Below are 18,787 nucleotides of genomic sequence, written 5' to 3'. Positions count from 1 at the left end.
GTCGGAAGGTTAAGTGGATGCTGGTACGGGTAGCATATAGCTAACAAGGAGAGGACACGCTCTGCATATCACCGAATGGAATAAGATTGTGTGAGATGAAAGTACAAGACGTACTGTTTAAAGTCATACCTGGTATGGGTGACCAATGACCTCTCGTTTTGAAAATATTGGCTATTGTTTGTGACATACTTCCTTTAGGTGCTCAATAGGGAAGCATTAAACTGTGTCACAGCGTAGCCCATATGGTTGGATGCTGAGTTGTTATCCAGGCAACCCGAGTTCGAATCTTAACTGGTCCTATAATTTTTTCTTTTAATAATGATTAATATTGTGATCACAGTTATCTATTTACATACCGATATCATATTTCTCAATGTATTGAATGCTTCATCATGTTTTAAACAAATTACTAATTAACTAACATTGTATTGTAAAGGATAAACAATGAAATACTGCTCACGTAGGAATGTAAGATGTGTCACTGGTGTTTGATCTATTTCTGTAGCAGCTATTCCATTTCATTTTTTACCCGATTCTTTATGATGTCATAAAAACACACAAAACATACATATTTCCTGCATCATGCACAGCAAATGAAAGAAGGTTGTCCACAGTCACACACATTTTTCCGCACTTCTGCTGCGAAACAGATATCCTTCACATTCACAAACAGTTCTCGTTCGTTTATCAATTTTGATGCATACCACACATATTTCAACATGGCTTTAAATATAGGAACTGACAACTGAAAGTTAATTAAAATAATAATAATAATAATAATAATAATAATAATAATAATAATGATAATAATAATAATACCAACCTTTAAAAAATGAGAAGGCATTAGGATTCGAACTCGGGTTGCCTGGATAACAACTAAGCATCCAACCACATGAGCTACGCCGTTATACAGTCTAATGCTTCCCTATTAGGCACCTAACGGAAATATATCATAAACAATAGCCAATATTTTCAAAACGAGGGTCCATTGGCCACCCATACCTAGTGTGACTTTAAACAGTGTCTCTTGTACTTTCATGTCACAAAATCTGATTTAATCTGGTGATATACAGAGCGTGTCCTCTCCTTGTAAGTTAAGCAATTTTTCTCTACGGCCAATCTATTTTTAAATAATCGGTTATTCAAATAGTTTCTAACATCTCGTTTACAATGAGGCGGAGGAAAATAGTGCTTAAACCACATATGGCGTTAATTACAAGTGTACTTCAACAGTAAATATTTCAAATGTTCTCTTAAAAATAGGAATAGGGTCTTTTTTTTTCTATATGCTAGACAGAACAAGCGCGATTGCATTATCCTCAACTGTTCCTGTCGTCCGTTTATACTGATTTATCATTGGGAGTAGAAAGTGAAAGTCTGTTGTCTTCTTCAATCTCCTCTTTCTGCTTTCCTCCATCCATCTCAGGAACTATATAAAGATTATATTTCTCAAGAATATAATACTCGAGTGTAATCTGAAACACAATTTGATAGCCTATACTCTTTATGTAGGATATATTTTAACTGTCGTTCAGCTAGACTGGCATAAATAACCACATGCGGTATTAGATTTCTTCTGGAGTATGGATTGCACGATAAGAGAACATCTTCCCCATTTTAAAATGGAAAGAGGGAGAGGATAGCAATCTTCTACATGTGCTGTATAACTCTATAAATCTCGGCATAATTTTCGATAGTAACCACAACCGGGTGCATTCTACGCTGGATCCGCATTGCTTGTGTATATGGGATTATATATAAACCTCGCTGTAGTATGGAGCTCTCCCATGCTAATAGGCAATATAGATGTCTAGGAAGTAGCCGTTTTCTAGAGCGAAATTGAAGCGCGGGCATGCTAAACATTGCTGATGCGCTCCATCTCAAAGCTGTGGTTACTGCTTTTCCGAAATAGTTTCACTCCACATCCCACAGACTTAAATAGCCTAGATTTGAAATACAGTTACGAATAACCAATATCGATAAAACAATCTTATGATTAATAAATAGCCTAATTAAGAACAACCCAGTCATAGAGTACGATTAAGAGTATTTTAAAATTGCGTGAGAGGTCATAGTTGTGGGTTCGAATCCTGTCTGGGCAGGGATGTTTATTGTTTTAATGTGATGTACTGTATTATGGTCGACACAGCGAGCATGTTTATCGGCTATTGGCAGAATCATACCACACTGTAGTATATACAGTCACGAAGCTGGAGTTGTGAGTAACAATATACTGCGCTGGTACTATTTCGCATTGTCTGCAATGAGGCGATATTGGCGATCCTAGTGGTGAGCAACTATCTAAGGATGCATATTTACTACGTATTGACCTTCGTGACTGTATATACTAGACTGTGATCATGCTGTGTGACGTCATACGTGCAGACATACATCTCGCTGCCATCCAAGTTACCAACAATGGAGAAACATCGCTAAAGTAATATATTTGTAAATCATGACAGTGGATGATTATTGCAATTAATATTCCAATTTTCCAAACACAATAAGAGTGGATGAAGGAAGAATGATGCTGAAACAGATCAGGAAGAGGAAAGGGAATTGGTTGAGTCACTGGCTGAGAAAAAAAACTGCGTATCAGGGATGCTCTGGAAGTAATGGTGAACGGGAGAAAAGTTCGAGGCAGAAGAAGATATTAGAAATGATAGACGACATTAAGATATATGGATCATATGCGGAGACAAATAGGAAGGCAGAAAATAGGAAAGATTGGAGAAGGCAGAGTTTGCAGTGAAAGACCTGTCCATCTGTTAAAATATTTGCACTTATATCCGTAACACTATATATATATATGTTAACAACTTTTTAGTAGGTTATTTTACGACACTTTATCAACATCTTAGGTTATTTAGCGTCTGAATGATATGAAGGTGATAATGCCGGTGAAATGAGCCGGTGTCCAGCACCTAAAGTTACCCAGCATTTGCTCATATTGGGTTGAGGGAAAACTCCGGAAAAAACCTCAACCAGGTAACTTGCTCCGACCGGGAGCCGTTACTCCACAGGTGTGGACTGTTAAGAACTGTAGGAACAGTTCATAGAAGGTATCCTTAGTTAACTCCTATAAATTATCTTAAACATAATATAAAATAGGTGTTAAAGGAAATAAATATCACGCAGAGTAACACAACAGCAGTAATTACGACCGCGTTTTTGACAAGTGTATTATTGTATTATTTTAAAAGCTATAAATAATGTACACGATGAAAAATAATACGTAATTTATTACCATTTCTGTTTCTTTCTAAGTTACTGCAGCTTTTAAAATCTTTCTTTTAACTGGATATCGCTTACAATATCTGATTCTCGAGGAACGAGCTACTCATTTCATGTTAAATACTCTTTTTAAAATCTATCATACCATTTCGAAGTAGGCCTAAATTTGTACGAATATTTCATCGTAGCATACACGTCCTTCCTACCCTTTCTACCACATCTAAATCTATCATCAGTATTCCCCCTTTCAAGCAAGTTATACTGCGTTTCAATCCAAGACTTATGACACACAAGTACCAAGCACATTCCTCTTATGATCGAAGTAGTAGTTTGCATTATTTTTCTATGAAAGTTTGCTTAATCTCCGCATATGATCCATAAGTAGATCTTAATGTCGTCTATCATCTGATATCTTTTTCTGCCCCGAACTTTTCTCCCATTCACCATTCCTTCAAGTGCATCCTCCAGTAGGCAGTTTCTTCTCTGCCAGTGACTCAACCGATTCCTTTTTCTCGATCAGTAATTTTATATAATAAAAGTTATAATTTCAGGTTAAGATGTGCGAGCTATGGTGATGCCGAATAAAGACTACCACACAGTTATTGCTTCTTTGTGCAATGTCCTCGACTATTCCTCTGCGTTTGGAGAAGGGCTTCCAAGAACGGCACGTACTAGAGGATCGGGATATTTCCGGCGTTATACGAAAGACACGTTACAATGTCCGTTGCTAGTGACCGTGGAATAATCATACCTGCCACCTATGGTCCGTCCCAGAAATCTGTGGAGTAGAAAGACGAAACAAGACTTCTGCGCGAGTGATATGTGGGAGGGCTAGTACCAATGACTGCTCTGGGGAAGGCATTGCTTGAACGAAGCGAGCAATCGCTTGCAGGGGGGAGTAATTTCTACCTGAACTCTACTATAACTTCTACCATGAGCATCTTACCCCTTAGCGGACTCGAGCTGATGCTGCCCGCTACACACTCCGGCACAGGTAGACTCCGCCCCCATATGCGCGAAGTTACTCCACATTCCTGGGACGGACTGTAAGTGGTGTCCACTTTGTATTCAGGGAGCATTCTGTAATCTAGTGACCATTACGGAACTGCCTACTGATCTCTAGTGCTGAAAACCCACTAGCATATCACGTATTTATCTCATTCCTATGCTTGTATGGTTAATGGACCTAGCTAAACGGTTTACAAGCGGAAAGATTTGGTACTTGCGTTCTCTTCACTTCCACATTTATACAAATTGTAATGATCAAATCTATAGTATTTCCAGAAGAATACAATTCGGTAGCATTAATGCACTAATACAAGTAAGATTTCCGTAGTTGTTGCTACATGTTTTTTCGTACGTTCATTTCTACCGCACTGAAATCCTTTTCTGTGCCGAGATTCCATCTTTCACCACTCTAAGATGAAGTAATAAGAAAATTAAATAAAGTATTTTGATGAGTAAAATAGCCAAATTACTCCATGATCACAACTTCAGACAACGAAGCCAAACAAAAAACGACAAATAATAAAGAGACGCAACAGATCAAAGGAAAGTTGATTCATGACTATTGTTATTGACTGTAACGACGACAAAGACCAGAACAACAGTTCTAAATGGGAAGGACGCAATTATTTTAGTTCAAAACGTGAAACGAATTTTTTCACTGTTGGAAATTATAGAGGAAAGGATGATACGAAGATTGAATCTCTCCTCTTCGCGTGAAGAGGGAGGCAGGGTATTCTTCCTTTTGTCAATTAAAATTGATGAAACCCACTTCACTAACTGTGACTATAAAAGGAATATAAGGATGACTCTCCTGGGCATCCCAATGTACAGGGTTGTTTCCGATCTCAGATAACGAATTTGAATGACATGTACGTCAGGAATCACACCAACAGCTGAATTTCGGCGAGAGACGACAAACCAGTAGTGAGTGATTTCATAATCAGAGTGCACGGTGTATCACAGTAGCAGTGCCCAAGAAAATCTAGCCTTTTTGGGAGGGCTACATAACAATTCTGCGATGCCAAGTACAGTTACGTGAAAATCGTAGGTCTGCAAAACACGTGGTTTCGTTATTTCCAAGAAAGGCATCTTGTGTGTACCTAATAAGACTGGTAAAGCTCGGATGGGAAACAGAGATCGGAAACAACCCTGTAATTCTTACCGAGATCTGGATTTCACTTAGTATCCAAAATGATTTTACCAAATTGTAGACTACACTAACTGTTTTAATGACACCGCTTTGCTTCCTATTTTATGTTGCAAATTGACCAATTTTATAGGTAAATAAGCTATTCTGAGAAGGTATTTGCTATAAAATATTCGTTATTAGCTTTCCTTTAATTATCCTAATTTAATAATTTATGCTATTTTTTGTCACTTTCGCTTATTTTAGAAAACGTGAAACTTTACTTAAAATGTAATTTTGACGTGATAACAGTATCAACACATAATCGATAGCAAATATCAATACATATCATTTAAAAATGTTTTATTGTAGCTTAAAGATAATTCGTAATTTAGTCTAAGACACAATGTTACACTATTGCTTTATTGATAGGGACTTTGCCGCCCACCTCTTTTCTTCAACTTCCGATTCAAGGAACGCCAATCTGCAGCCACTAATATTTCTGTCATACACAGAAATGTAGAAGCGAAAACACCTATGTAACTAACGTGTATTATTGGCACATTCAATAATAAGTCTGTCATAATAAAATGCCGATGTAGGTAGTACGTGTTTCTAGTCTGGTTAATAATGTGAAGTCAATACGAAGAAACAGGTCGATGAGTCATGATCACAGATGACACAAACATTAAATTATTTAATTTTGTTTATATGTTTTTGTCTAAAAAGAACCAATTAACTGCTGCTAGTATTATAAACTCCCCCAAAATATGATTAAACTGATAGACACAATAGCGGCATATTTTTTTACCAACTACTTGTACTTCCTCTACTAGTATTAGTGCTGTTGGACAACAGGGTGATGAAGAGGCTATATGTTTTATGACTATCTGATCAATTTAAACAATTTTTTAGCTATTTTAATTTGTAATTTTAGCTACCGTTACTTTTAGCTTTATTTTACCCACTATTTAGCTATTTTCATGTTTATGAGTTGGCAACATTGTTCCTATTTGTCATCCTTTGATTTTCTCCAACATGCTTCTGCCTGCCGTCCTCGGTGTTCTGGCGGTTATCATGCTGACAATTTAAGAGGTGGATTCCAAACTAGCCTAAGTCAAATTGACAAGTTATGAAAAAATAATACAAAAACTGATAAAATAAATTTGTCGCCCTTAGATCCGTTTGAAAAAAACATATACAGACACTAAGTCAATACTCAGGAGAGTCTGTTAAATAAACTTACAGTTATACGTAGGCTTGAATATACAGACGTGGACAAATTATTAGCAAAATTGAAGAATTTTATTATATATTTTTACAAAATATGATTCTTCAATTTAGACTACAGTTGACATTTTTGTGTATTTCCAAATTATTAGCAAAATTGAAGATTTGTATTGTATATTTTTCAAAATTTAACTCCTCAATTTGGACTACATTTGATATTTTTGCATATTTACAAATTATTAGCAAAACTGAAGATTTTTATTGTATATTTTTACAAAATTCGATTCTTCAATTTGGACTACAGTTGGCATTTTGGATATTTCCAAATTATTAGCAAAACTGAAGATTTTTGTTTCATATTTTTACAAAATTTGACTCTTCAACGCAATTGACATTTTTGCTAATTTACAACTTATTAGCAAAATTCAAGATTTTTATTATATATTTTTACAAAACGTGACTCTTCAATTTAAACTACAGTTGACATTTTTGCATATTTCTGTCTACTGTAATTATTTAAATATCCAAAATTGTCAACTGTAGTCTAAATTGAAAAGTCAAATTCTGTAAACAAAATATCATAAAAATCGTCAATTTTGTTAATAATTTGTTCACGTCTGTAATTAATTAAAATGTGAATAAAGAAAGTTAAAGAAAATGGACATAGTGCACTTAGGAATCCACCTCTTCAATTAGATCAGAGGTTCGAGAGTCCAAACACTGTGGGGTATGGATGTTGAAGGGCGATAAAATCCTTAACATCACTTCTTCCGGAAGTCAGTTTCGTAGATTTGTGACAAGCAAAAAGAAGCCTATCCCTGATAAAGGGCTCCATAATAATTTTGTCGCTCATTTCTTGCTCATGTTGAATTTAGAAGCCGAATAATGTTTAAAGTTGAAAGCGTCGTTAAATAAAACTTTCTTACTCCCATAAATTGCTCATTTTTTATCTGTTCAGAGTATAATATACGGTACTAAATTCTTGCTTCCCTTCCTAAATTTATCCTTTTCCAATATTAAATCCTTTCACTTTTAAAGTCATGTAGCAGCTTCATTTTCTGCAATACATTTAAATTATTTTACATTTTAGGTCGTCTATTTTGAATAGTTGTCTTTGAACATCAATATTTACTTTCAATTTCCTCTATATTTTATAGCCTTCTATTCTTAGTCGAGGTTCACTCGAGACAATTAGCCAGTTTTTCCTGTTCAACACACAAGTCAACTTTCATATCTCATTCAAGAAAACTCGATGAACAGACCAGTATTTGGAAAGACCGTATGTTTTAAAGTTTTCAGAAATTACATCGTTGATTGATATTAGAACCCTTGATTAATAGCTGTAAAGTCAGATTTTCACACAGGTTCAAACTCGAGATATACTTAAGCTGAAAATTTCCTGAACGAAGGCAGTTGTTGGCGCAGGCTTTATAAAAATTTTGTCGTTTTTCCTGAAAGCATTGCATCATTTCTCCAGTAATCATTATTCTATCATCTTCATCATCATCATCATCATCATCATCATCATGTTGTAAACAGTTCTATCGTACACCACGGAAAACATCGAACATGATAATTATTTCACTATCTAGTGTATGAAGACATTTCGAATCTAATTTATTATAACCTGTCGTTCGCAAAAATATTTTTCGGCAATTGATAAATTGAAGTGTAACTAAATCAATTTTTTAAGAAGATAATGATATAAAATTACTTTTACACACATTATTTTCAATTAAAGGCAATCACGTTGTAATAAGGAATTATAATACTGCTGTGACAATAGTTTTCGAATATTTATTTTTTTTTTATCGGGGGAATATCTGATCTCAATTGCTTTTATTTTCTTAAAAAAAAAGAATTACAGTTTGCATGAAAATTTTCATAAAAGTCCTTCAGGGTTACGAAGGATTGGCAGCTGATCATATCTTCTTCCAAATCTAATATTGGCTCAGCATTATTTCACAAAACAGATTTCTAAAACTCTTGTAACTCAGTATTCGTGGAAAATATAATATAAACATATGTGAAACTCAATAACAGAGTGAGAATACAATGAAAATTTAAAACGATTAACATTATAAAATAAAAAGGGAAAAGAGAGTACAGAAAACATATGAATTACTTGCATTAGATCCGTGGTTCTGAGAGCAAATTAATTTAGTGATATACATTCGGACATCCCGACTCTAGGGAAGCAAACTACAAGGACAGGTAGTCAAGAAATCTGAAGATAATATTTATTTAATAGTTAAATATTTAATAGCTGAATAAAATCAAACGCAGCGAAAATATAGGCAAAATTAGGACTAATAATTAAAAATAGTATCCATATAACAAACATAAGAATCAACAAAATAAAACAATTAATCAGCTCTATAATTATAAAATAACTAAAGAAGAAATAACTAATACAAATCCCATAAATATAAATACCTTTCCATGGCTGTGTTGTAGTAGGATTCAGTACATATCAGTTGCAGCTTGTCTACCGAGAGACGGGAGAGCCGAAAAAAAAAGACGATGTAGATTAATATGTGTGAATGTCTGTAAACACAAAACTTGAGTGTGTTGGAATCTTGTTTTCAAATCATAAAATTTCATATTGGTTAATATAGTAACTCTCGCATTTCTCGTTGACATCCTCGTTTTGCGTGTTGCGTACTGGTTTTTCAATAAATCGTCAACCTTCCAATAAATCAAACTACATTTTATCTTTAACTGCTTAATGAATTATCGTTGCAATCGAATCAATCTCCTTATTCACCTCGTTGAGAACGTGGACTGACGACAACTACGGGAGGAGAGAAGGCAGAGTATGAGAAAAGAGAATCTTATCGCATCTGAATGTCCGCTGCGCCATTACAGCTCTATTCAGTAAACAAAACCGAGGGCTATAGAGCCAGTTAAGAGAAGAGGTCTTCTCTTTCTCGCTTGTGTGTCAGAAAGGCCCCTATAGACAGCTAGCTTTTGGGCGAAAGTGGTAAAACGATCTGAAAGAATTTCCCTCTTCCCTTTCTCCTTAATACTTCCAAATGGGAAAGAAATGAGACGATAAAAAAGGCGTTGAAAGAACGGGAAAAGAGAAATCGAATGCAATAGTCTAAGAAAAGCAAAAGAAAAGATTCTTTCAATGGTCTCATCAAACAATATATAGAGCCTGGACTGAAAAAGGTCAGAAAAAACTAATTTCCAAGATAGCAAACTTTGCCTTACTGTGTAGATATATTGCTTTATTCTGCTTAGTTTTACTTTGTGAAGTAAAAATGTGTTTTATATGTATTACGCCATTCCCCACATTGTAAAAGGCACTCAGTAGTATCGACGTCTATGATAGGTTGATCTTGAGTTAAAAGCGTAAGTTGGAAGATATCTTCCTGACATTATCATTAAGACCGTAATGGATGATACTAAAAAGGAATGCGGAGAAAACAAGTTCATTTGGATCAGTCCTTACTTCGTTTTATAACGGGGAAGGAGCTATACTGTTCCTAAATCTCAAACAGACTTCGACTTTCATTTATATTACTATACCACATTACAGTATTCTCGAATTGTTTATTGTGCAATCAAGAATTAGATATTTTATTTATAGTGAAAATTATAGTTTCATACCAGTTTTGTATTTCTCTTACATGTTATTACAAAATACGGTATTTCTAAGAAATTTATAACAGAGTATGCATGTATGTATGTATGTATGTATGTATGTATGTATGTATGTATGTATGTATGTATGCATGCATGCACGTATGTATGCGCGTATGTATCCACGTATGTATGCTCGTGTATGCATGTATATCTATATGTATTTATTTATGAAGGCATGTATATATACAGAATGTTAGAAAGTATCCAATATTTTAGGAGGTGATAGTATGCATCAAAACAAGAAAAAAATATCTAATAAACATGGGTTCTACAACACATACTTTATGAGATCTGAATACTTTTTCATAGGAGGTGCTCAATTTGACGTCCATTTATGACAATGCATTTTTCTGCCCTACAATACAGCAGGCTACTAGATAATCATACCGTAGTTGACACCCCTGGCATGGAATACTGATATGTCGCAAGGAATACTGAAAAGAAAAGTTTGGTTGCATATATGAGCGGGGTTCAGCAGAGATGGTGTTGTGAATTTTCGTAATCAGCATGTGTGGGCTGATGAAAATTCCCATGCACTTCAAGAAACAAGATATCATCACTCAAAGTCTCCTTAAATTCAAACGAAAGAAAACACTCTCACACCGCAGCGGGTGTGTAGTCATTGTCAAAATCAGACGCGAAACAAAGTGGCTGCTCTTATTAAGTAACCATTGTGACTAGAGATGAGAAGGATATATCGGATTTTACGAAATACCGATATTTTCGTTCCGATATATCGATGTCGAAATTTCAATTCAATACATCGTATAATATATCGGTTTCGTCACAATTTTTTTTTGTGAAATTATTATGAACAACAAAATCCACACTAGTTAACTCCGATAATTCCTTGAGTGATGGCGTTAATGAAAGTGGGTAGTTACATAATTGTGCAACCTTGAACTTCCAATCCAATCAATGCCTTTTTCTGATTGGCTGGTCTGGGATTCGAATTCAAACTGTTTAATATGCAGTACCAAATTCAAAATGCAACGTGTACAAACGTGAGAATGAGACGGGAGGCTTATCTACCACTGTTTTAGTATTAATGTTCTCCAAGACAGGAGCAACTGCCACTTTGAAAAGGAATCGTTTCACTTCAAAACTTATTTCTATGTTTTTAAATGGAAAGAAAACAAAGATAGAAATACCGGTTTCAGATTTGTTTACGGCTAGGATTTCTATGCACAACCTAGTACTGACATGGTTTGCTAATTATATATTTTAGTACATAAAAAAATCTATCCCTATCATCATCATCATCATCATCATCATCATCATGCAATGGGTACGTACTATAGAAGGATTGTTTGTTAAAACTTGCAACATTCTAAGTACTGGTTACTTACATTTAAAAATCATTACGTTGTTATCTATAAAAGAGCATTATATTTGTGTTCTGGATTGAATCCTATATAAAATTAGAATAATGGAATCGTTGAATGGAATAAACTGGTGGGGATCCTAAAGAAAATTGGCGTGGATTGGAAAGAGAGAAGGCTTTCCACCTATAAATGAAACAACGAGTCAAAGGAGAAGAAATGTCAGAAGCAAGTGAAATAGGGAGACGAGTATGACAAGAATGCCTTTATCACCTACCCTATTCAACATCTACTTGGAGGATTTAGTGAAGAACTGTTTTCAGAACATAGGAAGAGTGATAGTAGGAGGAAGAAGAATAAAGTGTTTAAGATTTGTTGATATGGCGTTATTAGTGTTAATAAGGGATAAGCTACTGTAGCTAAATAACAGCTGTGAGCAGTGTAGAATGAAGCTAAATGCCAACAAGACGAAAACCACGGTCACAGGAAGAAAAGTAAAGAAGGGAAACTTGCGAATTCTAAATGAGGCAGTAGATCAAGTGGACAGCTTCAAATACTTGGGGTGTACTATAATCCGTAACATGAGCTGCTGCCAAGAAGTCAAAAGGAGAATAGTAATGGCAAAGGAAGCTTTTAATAGAAAAAGGTGCATCTTCTGCGGACCTCTAGAGAAAGAACTAAGGAAGAGACTAGTGAAGTGCTTTGTGTGGAGTGTAGCATTATATGGGGCAGAAACATGGACATTACGAAGCGAATAGAAGCATTTGGAATATGGATATGGAGAAGGATGGAGCGTGTGAAATGGACAGAGTGAGAAACGAAGCTGTGTTGGAAAGAGTGGGTGAAGAAAGAATGATGCTGAAACTGATCAAAAAGCGGAAAAGGAATTGGTTGGGTCACTGGCTGGGAAGAAACTGCCTACTGAAGGATGGACTAGAAGGAATGATGAACGGGAGAAGAGTTTGGGGCAGAAGAAGATATCAGATGATAGACGACATTAAGATATATGGATCATATGTGCATATGAGGAGACAAAGAGGAAGGCAGAAAGTAACAAAGACTGGATAATGCTGGGTTTGTAGTGAAAGATCTGCCGTTGGGCAGAACACTATAAATGAATGAATGTATCAGTGTCGAATACTGACCCATATAGAGTTCACTTAACGCTTCCTATTGTATCATTTAAGCTCATCTTACCTCCACCATAATACTTATGGTATTGAAAATGTATTGTTTATCGTTGCAATTTTACATTTAATCTTTTGACTGTTATGTTAATTTCAATGCTAATAAGGAATAGACTATCAAAATTTAAGCAGCCAAGTTTATTGTAATAAAAGTACACTTACAAATGTAATTACATTAGTATCTATTAATTTGCTTACGGAATTGCGATATACTGATATGTTTTCTGCAATATATATCTTTTATCGTAATTAGGTTTGCAATATATTGCAATATCAATATTTAAATTATTTCCTCCATCTCTGAATAATGACTTTTGCACATTTTACGACACATTAAAGCGGATATCTCAGAATTACATTGCGTTATGTTCTTGTTCCTAGTTAAGATTTGTTCTAAACTAATTTTATGGATAGCAGCAAGAGTGATGTTTAAAGTAATAATTGTGTACGCAGTCCTCAAGCGATTTTTAAACAATATAATGAATATGATTTCAAAAGTTAATTTTAAACGTTTCTTAACTTAAAATCAAATGTTGCATTGAATTCATGCTACGAAACATACTACTTTTTATTGGAAAAAGAGTAAAATTTAGAACAAAAAGGGATCCGAAATGAGATTTATGAATACATAAATTCACTCTTCCCGTGAAGACAAAATATATATCTCGAGAACTCTTCAGTTTATTAATAGGTTTCGTAGTAAAGAATTCATTTCGCAATTTCAATTCACGGAAAGGGTAGCAGAAAAAGTAGATTTTACGTTAAATTATTCAAAGTGTATTCTTTATGACCTGGTTAAATCGTAAAAGAACGTCGAATCTATGTTCAAAATTTGTATCAATTTTTCATTGCCATTGTTTATAGCAGTGATCATCAAAAGCTATGTAGCGACACCTCTACCTCTTCTTATCACCTTCACTTCGTTAGAAGTAAGCAGACGTACACTTGTACCAGAAGGTCATTTTGTATGTGGAATATAACAGCGGCGCAGGGTATTATGTTGTTACTATACGCGATCGTACTGCACAGATGACGTAACAGCGGCGCGCTGTGTAGTACAAGCGACTGCAGTTCCACAAACAGAATGGTCAGGTAATAATGATGTGTGTAGAATACTGTGTTTCGAAATGTCTTATTCAAAACAGAAAACAAATATGCAAAAACATATATTTTAAGCATAGGAGGAACAGTTGTTCTTTCATGTTAATGGTGGAAATACTATGTGTTTAATTTGCTATAAAGTGTTAAATGGAGTATAAAAGAACAATGTGGCTACGAGATCATTGTTCTTGTCATAAAGATTACCACGCCTCTACCTGTCAGATGAATAAATAATTAATAATGAAGGGTGGAAAATAGAACAAAATGGATAATGTTGGGTTTGCAGTGAAAGACCTGCTCTTGGGTACAACATTATAAATGAATGAAAAAGTATCGGCTTCTTTAACTTACGGTAAAGTGCTTCCGCGTTTTTTCGAAATAAGTAATGTAAATTTATTTCTAACTAAATGAACAGCCTGGTACGCTTTTATAATTTCAAATGTCTGATGATGTAAAGTACTTGTTTTCTTTCATGGTGAATAAGAAAATAAAAAAGTAACATGGATAAAGTTTATGTAGCTAATAAGTAGAAGAATATTATATTGTTTTTGTTTTCCAGTCTCAGTCAGTCTCTGCACTGTCATTCATTGTGTTATCTGAGGAGATAGCAACTCCATCCCTGTCTCTACCATAGTAGTTTTGCGGGTTGCATTTCTATTACGTCACAATTTCGTGGCGTTTAGAACCACTGGTTTATAGTATTAATAATTACCACTTATTAAATTCGTCACATTAAAGGTTACTTTACTAAAAACACCAGAATGTAAATCCTGATTACACGCTTTTAACAATGTGTGAATGTGAAACTACGATGGTAATATTATTTACCTTAGAAGACTAGTTTTTATTTGATTTCTGGCCATCTTTACATACTAGTGAGATTTTTCTAACTATATTTAAATTAATAAATTAAATAAAGAGGCAAAGGAATTGGCCACCTACCCCATTATCTCTTGGCTTATTTGTCTCAGGAGTGATGCCTTATTTGTGTCACTTATAAAATCCCAACCTGTCTTCGGACGGTTGATTCAACAAGAAACAACAAATGAAATAAATAAATGCAATAAAAGTAAGATAATTTTACTAAAAAATGCTAAAATATGTTTCTTTTTTTTTAGTAGGTTATTTAGGGTCTGAATGAGATGAAGGTGATAATGCCAGTGAAATGAGTCCGGGTTCCAACACCGATATTTACCCAGCATTTGCTCATGTTGGGTTGAGGGAAAACCCCGGAAAAAACCTCAACCAGGTAACTTTCCCCGACCGGGAATCGAACCCGGGCCACCTAGTTTCACGGCCAGACGCCCTAGCCGTTACTCCACAGATGTGGACTAAAATATATTTCATTCCTGTCGAAGGAACTAAACACAAAGAGATTACCGCCCTGGCAGAATGTTACGAGAAAATAAGGGTAAAGCATATGTCTACAGTTCGGTAACAGCGTCGCCAAACATCCATTAAGTTCACTTGTTAATAAATAAAGTATTAAATACCCATGAACTTTAAACGCATCAGGAGAATGACACAAAATATTTGCTGGAACTGAGAACTGGTGATGTAAATATATTTACAAAATGTGTATTTGTAAATGCGTTTAGAAGATAATAGGAAGAAAAAATATCACGAAGAAAAATATGTATTTCAGGGAAAACTTAGCCCAAACGAAAACAATGGCAGAAGACTTTTCCATTCATACTTTGCTAAGGATACGTTCCTTGAAAGAACGGTCATTGAACACCATCCTCTAAATAGGAGTGTTGGAAAATTGTTTTCAAGTGGTACGAGACATGGTAGTTACATTATTATCCTGAAGGCAGTGGCGAAACAAAGTGCTACGTTATCTGAATAAACTAATACGCTGCTCTCAATGGGAGCGTCCTCACCTACACCAGTTGACTTTGTTAAAGTTCGCAGTGTACCCGGTTTTAATGTAGGCAACCTAACATGCCTCAAGCCAAACCTTACGCATTTCACCACTTGGTGAGCGAAGATAAATGTTATGACTATAGTAGTGGAATGGAGGGCGCTCGGGTGCCTATTACCAGGAGATGGGAGAATTCTGAGAAAGCTATAGTTGCAACCTTGTTCGCCTCTAGTATTTTACGAATTTTTTATCGAAAAATTTCAAGCCTTATCTGAATATTAATTCAGATACACTTTAGTCTATTCAATTTTTATGTTCATACTGTCATTTTCTACTTGTTTGACTTCTTGTGAGGTACCTATTTGAAGTAAAAAACGTAAAATATATGCAATATCTGATTCATGAACTGCTTACTAATTTTGAAACAGCCGTAACTGTTAATGTCCTGAATGATCGTTTCACTATTTAAGCTCTTATATTTACAACATTATCCATATTTAATCTTACACGCATCGGAAAATGCAGAATTACCAAATGAACTGAAAATTATTAAATCATAAAACTGAATTCGTTATTGGATAGACTAATAAATTTACATTATTTAATATTAATAACCGAATATTGACAACACTAATAAGCCAATGGCAAATTATTTTAAATTATTTCTTTACACGAAAATATCTCTCTGCATACATATAAAAATATAATAAAATCAAATAGGTACATTGAAAATGATATAATACTTGGATGCAATAGCCATGATTTAATAAATGTTTAATATTGCAAGGTTCTACCTTCAAAAAATTCTGATTCAATAGGAAACCGTAATCTACAAATATCCAATATAGCTTTGTAACATTGCAAAGAGAAAGACAGCATAGTAGGATACATATAGTTCTAGTAAATTTTGAGCAAATGGTTGTGACTGTAATAGTAATGATTACTTTAGTGGTTGTGGTACTAATTGTGTTCTTGGCGGCATGGTTTTATGGTTTTGGTAGTGATAACCACGCAGCGGATTTTTGGTCGCAATACTGAACGTTAGGTATACGTCAGTTGCAGAGAGGTCATTTAAATCAACGTTGCGCTCCTTCCATATGCCAAGGAACGTGACGTCTTGTCACTGAGTAGGGACCGAAAATCCGCTGTCTGTTCATAACAATGGTGATTCGGTAACTAATACTCTATGGCAGTGATGTCAAAGCAAGCGCATTTTTCTGACCTTGATGTCGTGTGCGGGCATCAAGCCCTAGGTGTGGAAGGAGAAATAAGCAGCCTGTTGGATTAAGAAAACAGTGGTGCACAAACTTCAAACAGAACGTGAAATTTTATGTCGTTATTTTTATATAGCTTCTTTCTATAACATAAACGTACTAAGACCAATTTCTTAATATTGCTGTTGTGTTTTAAACGTTAATAAGATAATAAAGAGTTCAGAAAGGAATATTCACACTAATTTCATAGTAGTATAACTATACTGTACTAAGTGAATGAAACAAATCATTCATAAAGAAAGTGATGTCCAAAAAAAAATGAATATGTCATGATAAGTTGTAATTGATATTGATGGTATTTTTAACCTTATAAAAGTAATCATGAACTAATCAAAGCAATACTATAATACAAATAAAGTTACCTAGGTATATGTTTTAACTGTAACTAATATTACATAACAAAACTCTTATCGCATTATGCTTTTAAGGTGATATTGGTGAGCAACTTCCTATCATCAAAATATTACATTATTTTCTCGAAACCTGCCGAAGCAACAGAACTGACGTTTTACCAACACATGAGCACATATGTTTTGCTTACAATGCAACAGTAGTTGCTTTGTTAATTCATTTACTTACAAACATTTTCCATACGAATATTTTCAAAATTTGTAACACACTATCTTCAGTAATACGTATTTACGGTATATTAGATTTACGAAAACATTGTTTTAGTACCTACCTGTAAGGCTACTAAATAAATAGGCCTAATATCTGAAAATTTCACTTTTCTATTAAAAAGTTGGGAAAATATTCCTCTTGTATAAACAAATAAAAAAATTGAGAAAAATTAGCATTAAAATTAAAACTTACATTCTTATAATTCACTTATACTTCTCAGACAAATCTAAAAATTAACATAGATACAGTTTTAAAAAGTTCTCTTCCCTTTATCCATTGAATCAGTGCTAGCCATCTCTGTAAATAGCTCAACGAAGTGGCATATGCTACCTCTTTCGTCTATCTCTTTCCTTTCTGCTGTAAAGCACTCAGGCTCTCCTGAGCTCTTAAGTTCGCGCTTGCGCCTATGGGCATCAATTGACATGACTGGTCTATGGTAATATATCTGTATATGGTAGCCGTTGTGATCGTGGCGATGAATGTCCTAACGTTTCAATTTTAATGGTGATAGTGGTGGAAATAGGAAACGACGGTAATAATTTATTTCAGCGTATCTGTTTACTGGCGTAGTTGTGATGGTGATAAGCATGTTGTTTGTTTTGGTGGCTTCTGTCAACTGGTAGGCATGATCAAGAATACTGAACTAGAGCTCATATGATGTGTTAAGAGAGATCACAAAAGATCAAAGAAGCTACCGTGAAGGAGTAAACAATTCTGAAAAATCTCCCTTTACTACTACTACTACTACTACTACTACTACTACTACTACTACTACTATTACCACAGCTACTACAGCCACCACGATTACTACTTCTATTACTACCACTACTATTTTTTCCACTGCTACTACTAATTCTACTACTACTACTACTACTACTACTGCTATTTCTACTACTACTACTATTTATACTACTACCAACTCTACTCCTATTTCTGCTACTACTACTACTACTACTACTACTACTACTATTTCTTCTGCTAGTACTACTACTATTATTACTTCTTCTTCTCTACTACGATTACTTCTTCTTCTACTACTACTACTACTACTACTACTATTTCTTCTATTACTACTGCGACTATTATTTCTTCTACTTCTTCTACTTCTTCTACTACTACTACTACTACTACTACTACTACTATAGTGGCATGGGTACAGTGTAATATAA

The 18,787-nt window shown here is 34.6% G+C and overlaps 1 protein-coding gene across 1 annotated transcript in view; it reads right to left on the bottom strand.

The window, feature by feature from the left end:
• LOC138692595 (zwei Ig domain protein zig-8-like) overlaps positions 1-18,787 on the bottom strand; it is a 1,559,187-nt gene that overhangs the window by 1,263,042 nt on the left and 277,358 nt on the right. The window lies entirely within an intron of this gene.

The sequence above is a fragment of the Periplaneta americana genome, chromosome 17 (genome assembly GCF_040183065.1).
Source record: "Periplaneta americana isolate PAMFEO1 chromosome 17, P.americana_PAMFEO1_priV1, whole genome shotgun sequence".
NCBI lineage: Eukaryota > Metazoa > Arthropoda > Insecta > Blattodea > Blattidae > Periplaneta > Periplaneta americana.
The sequence above is the reverse complement of the archived record's forward strand: the minus strand, read 5'-3'. Positions and strand labels throughout refer to the sequence as shown.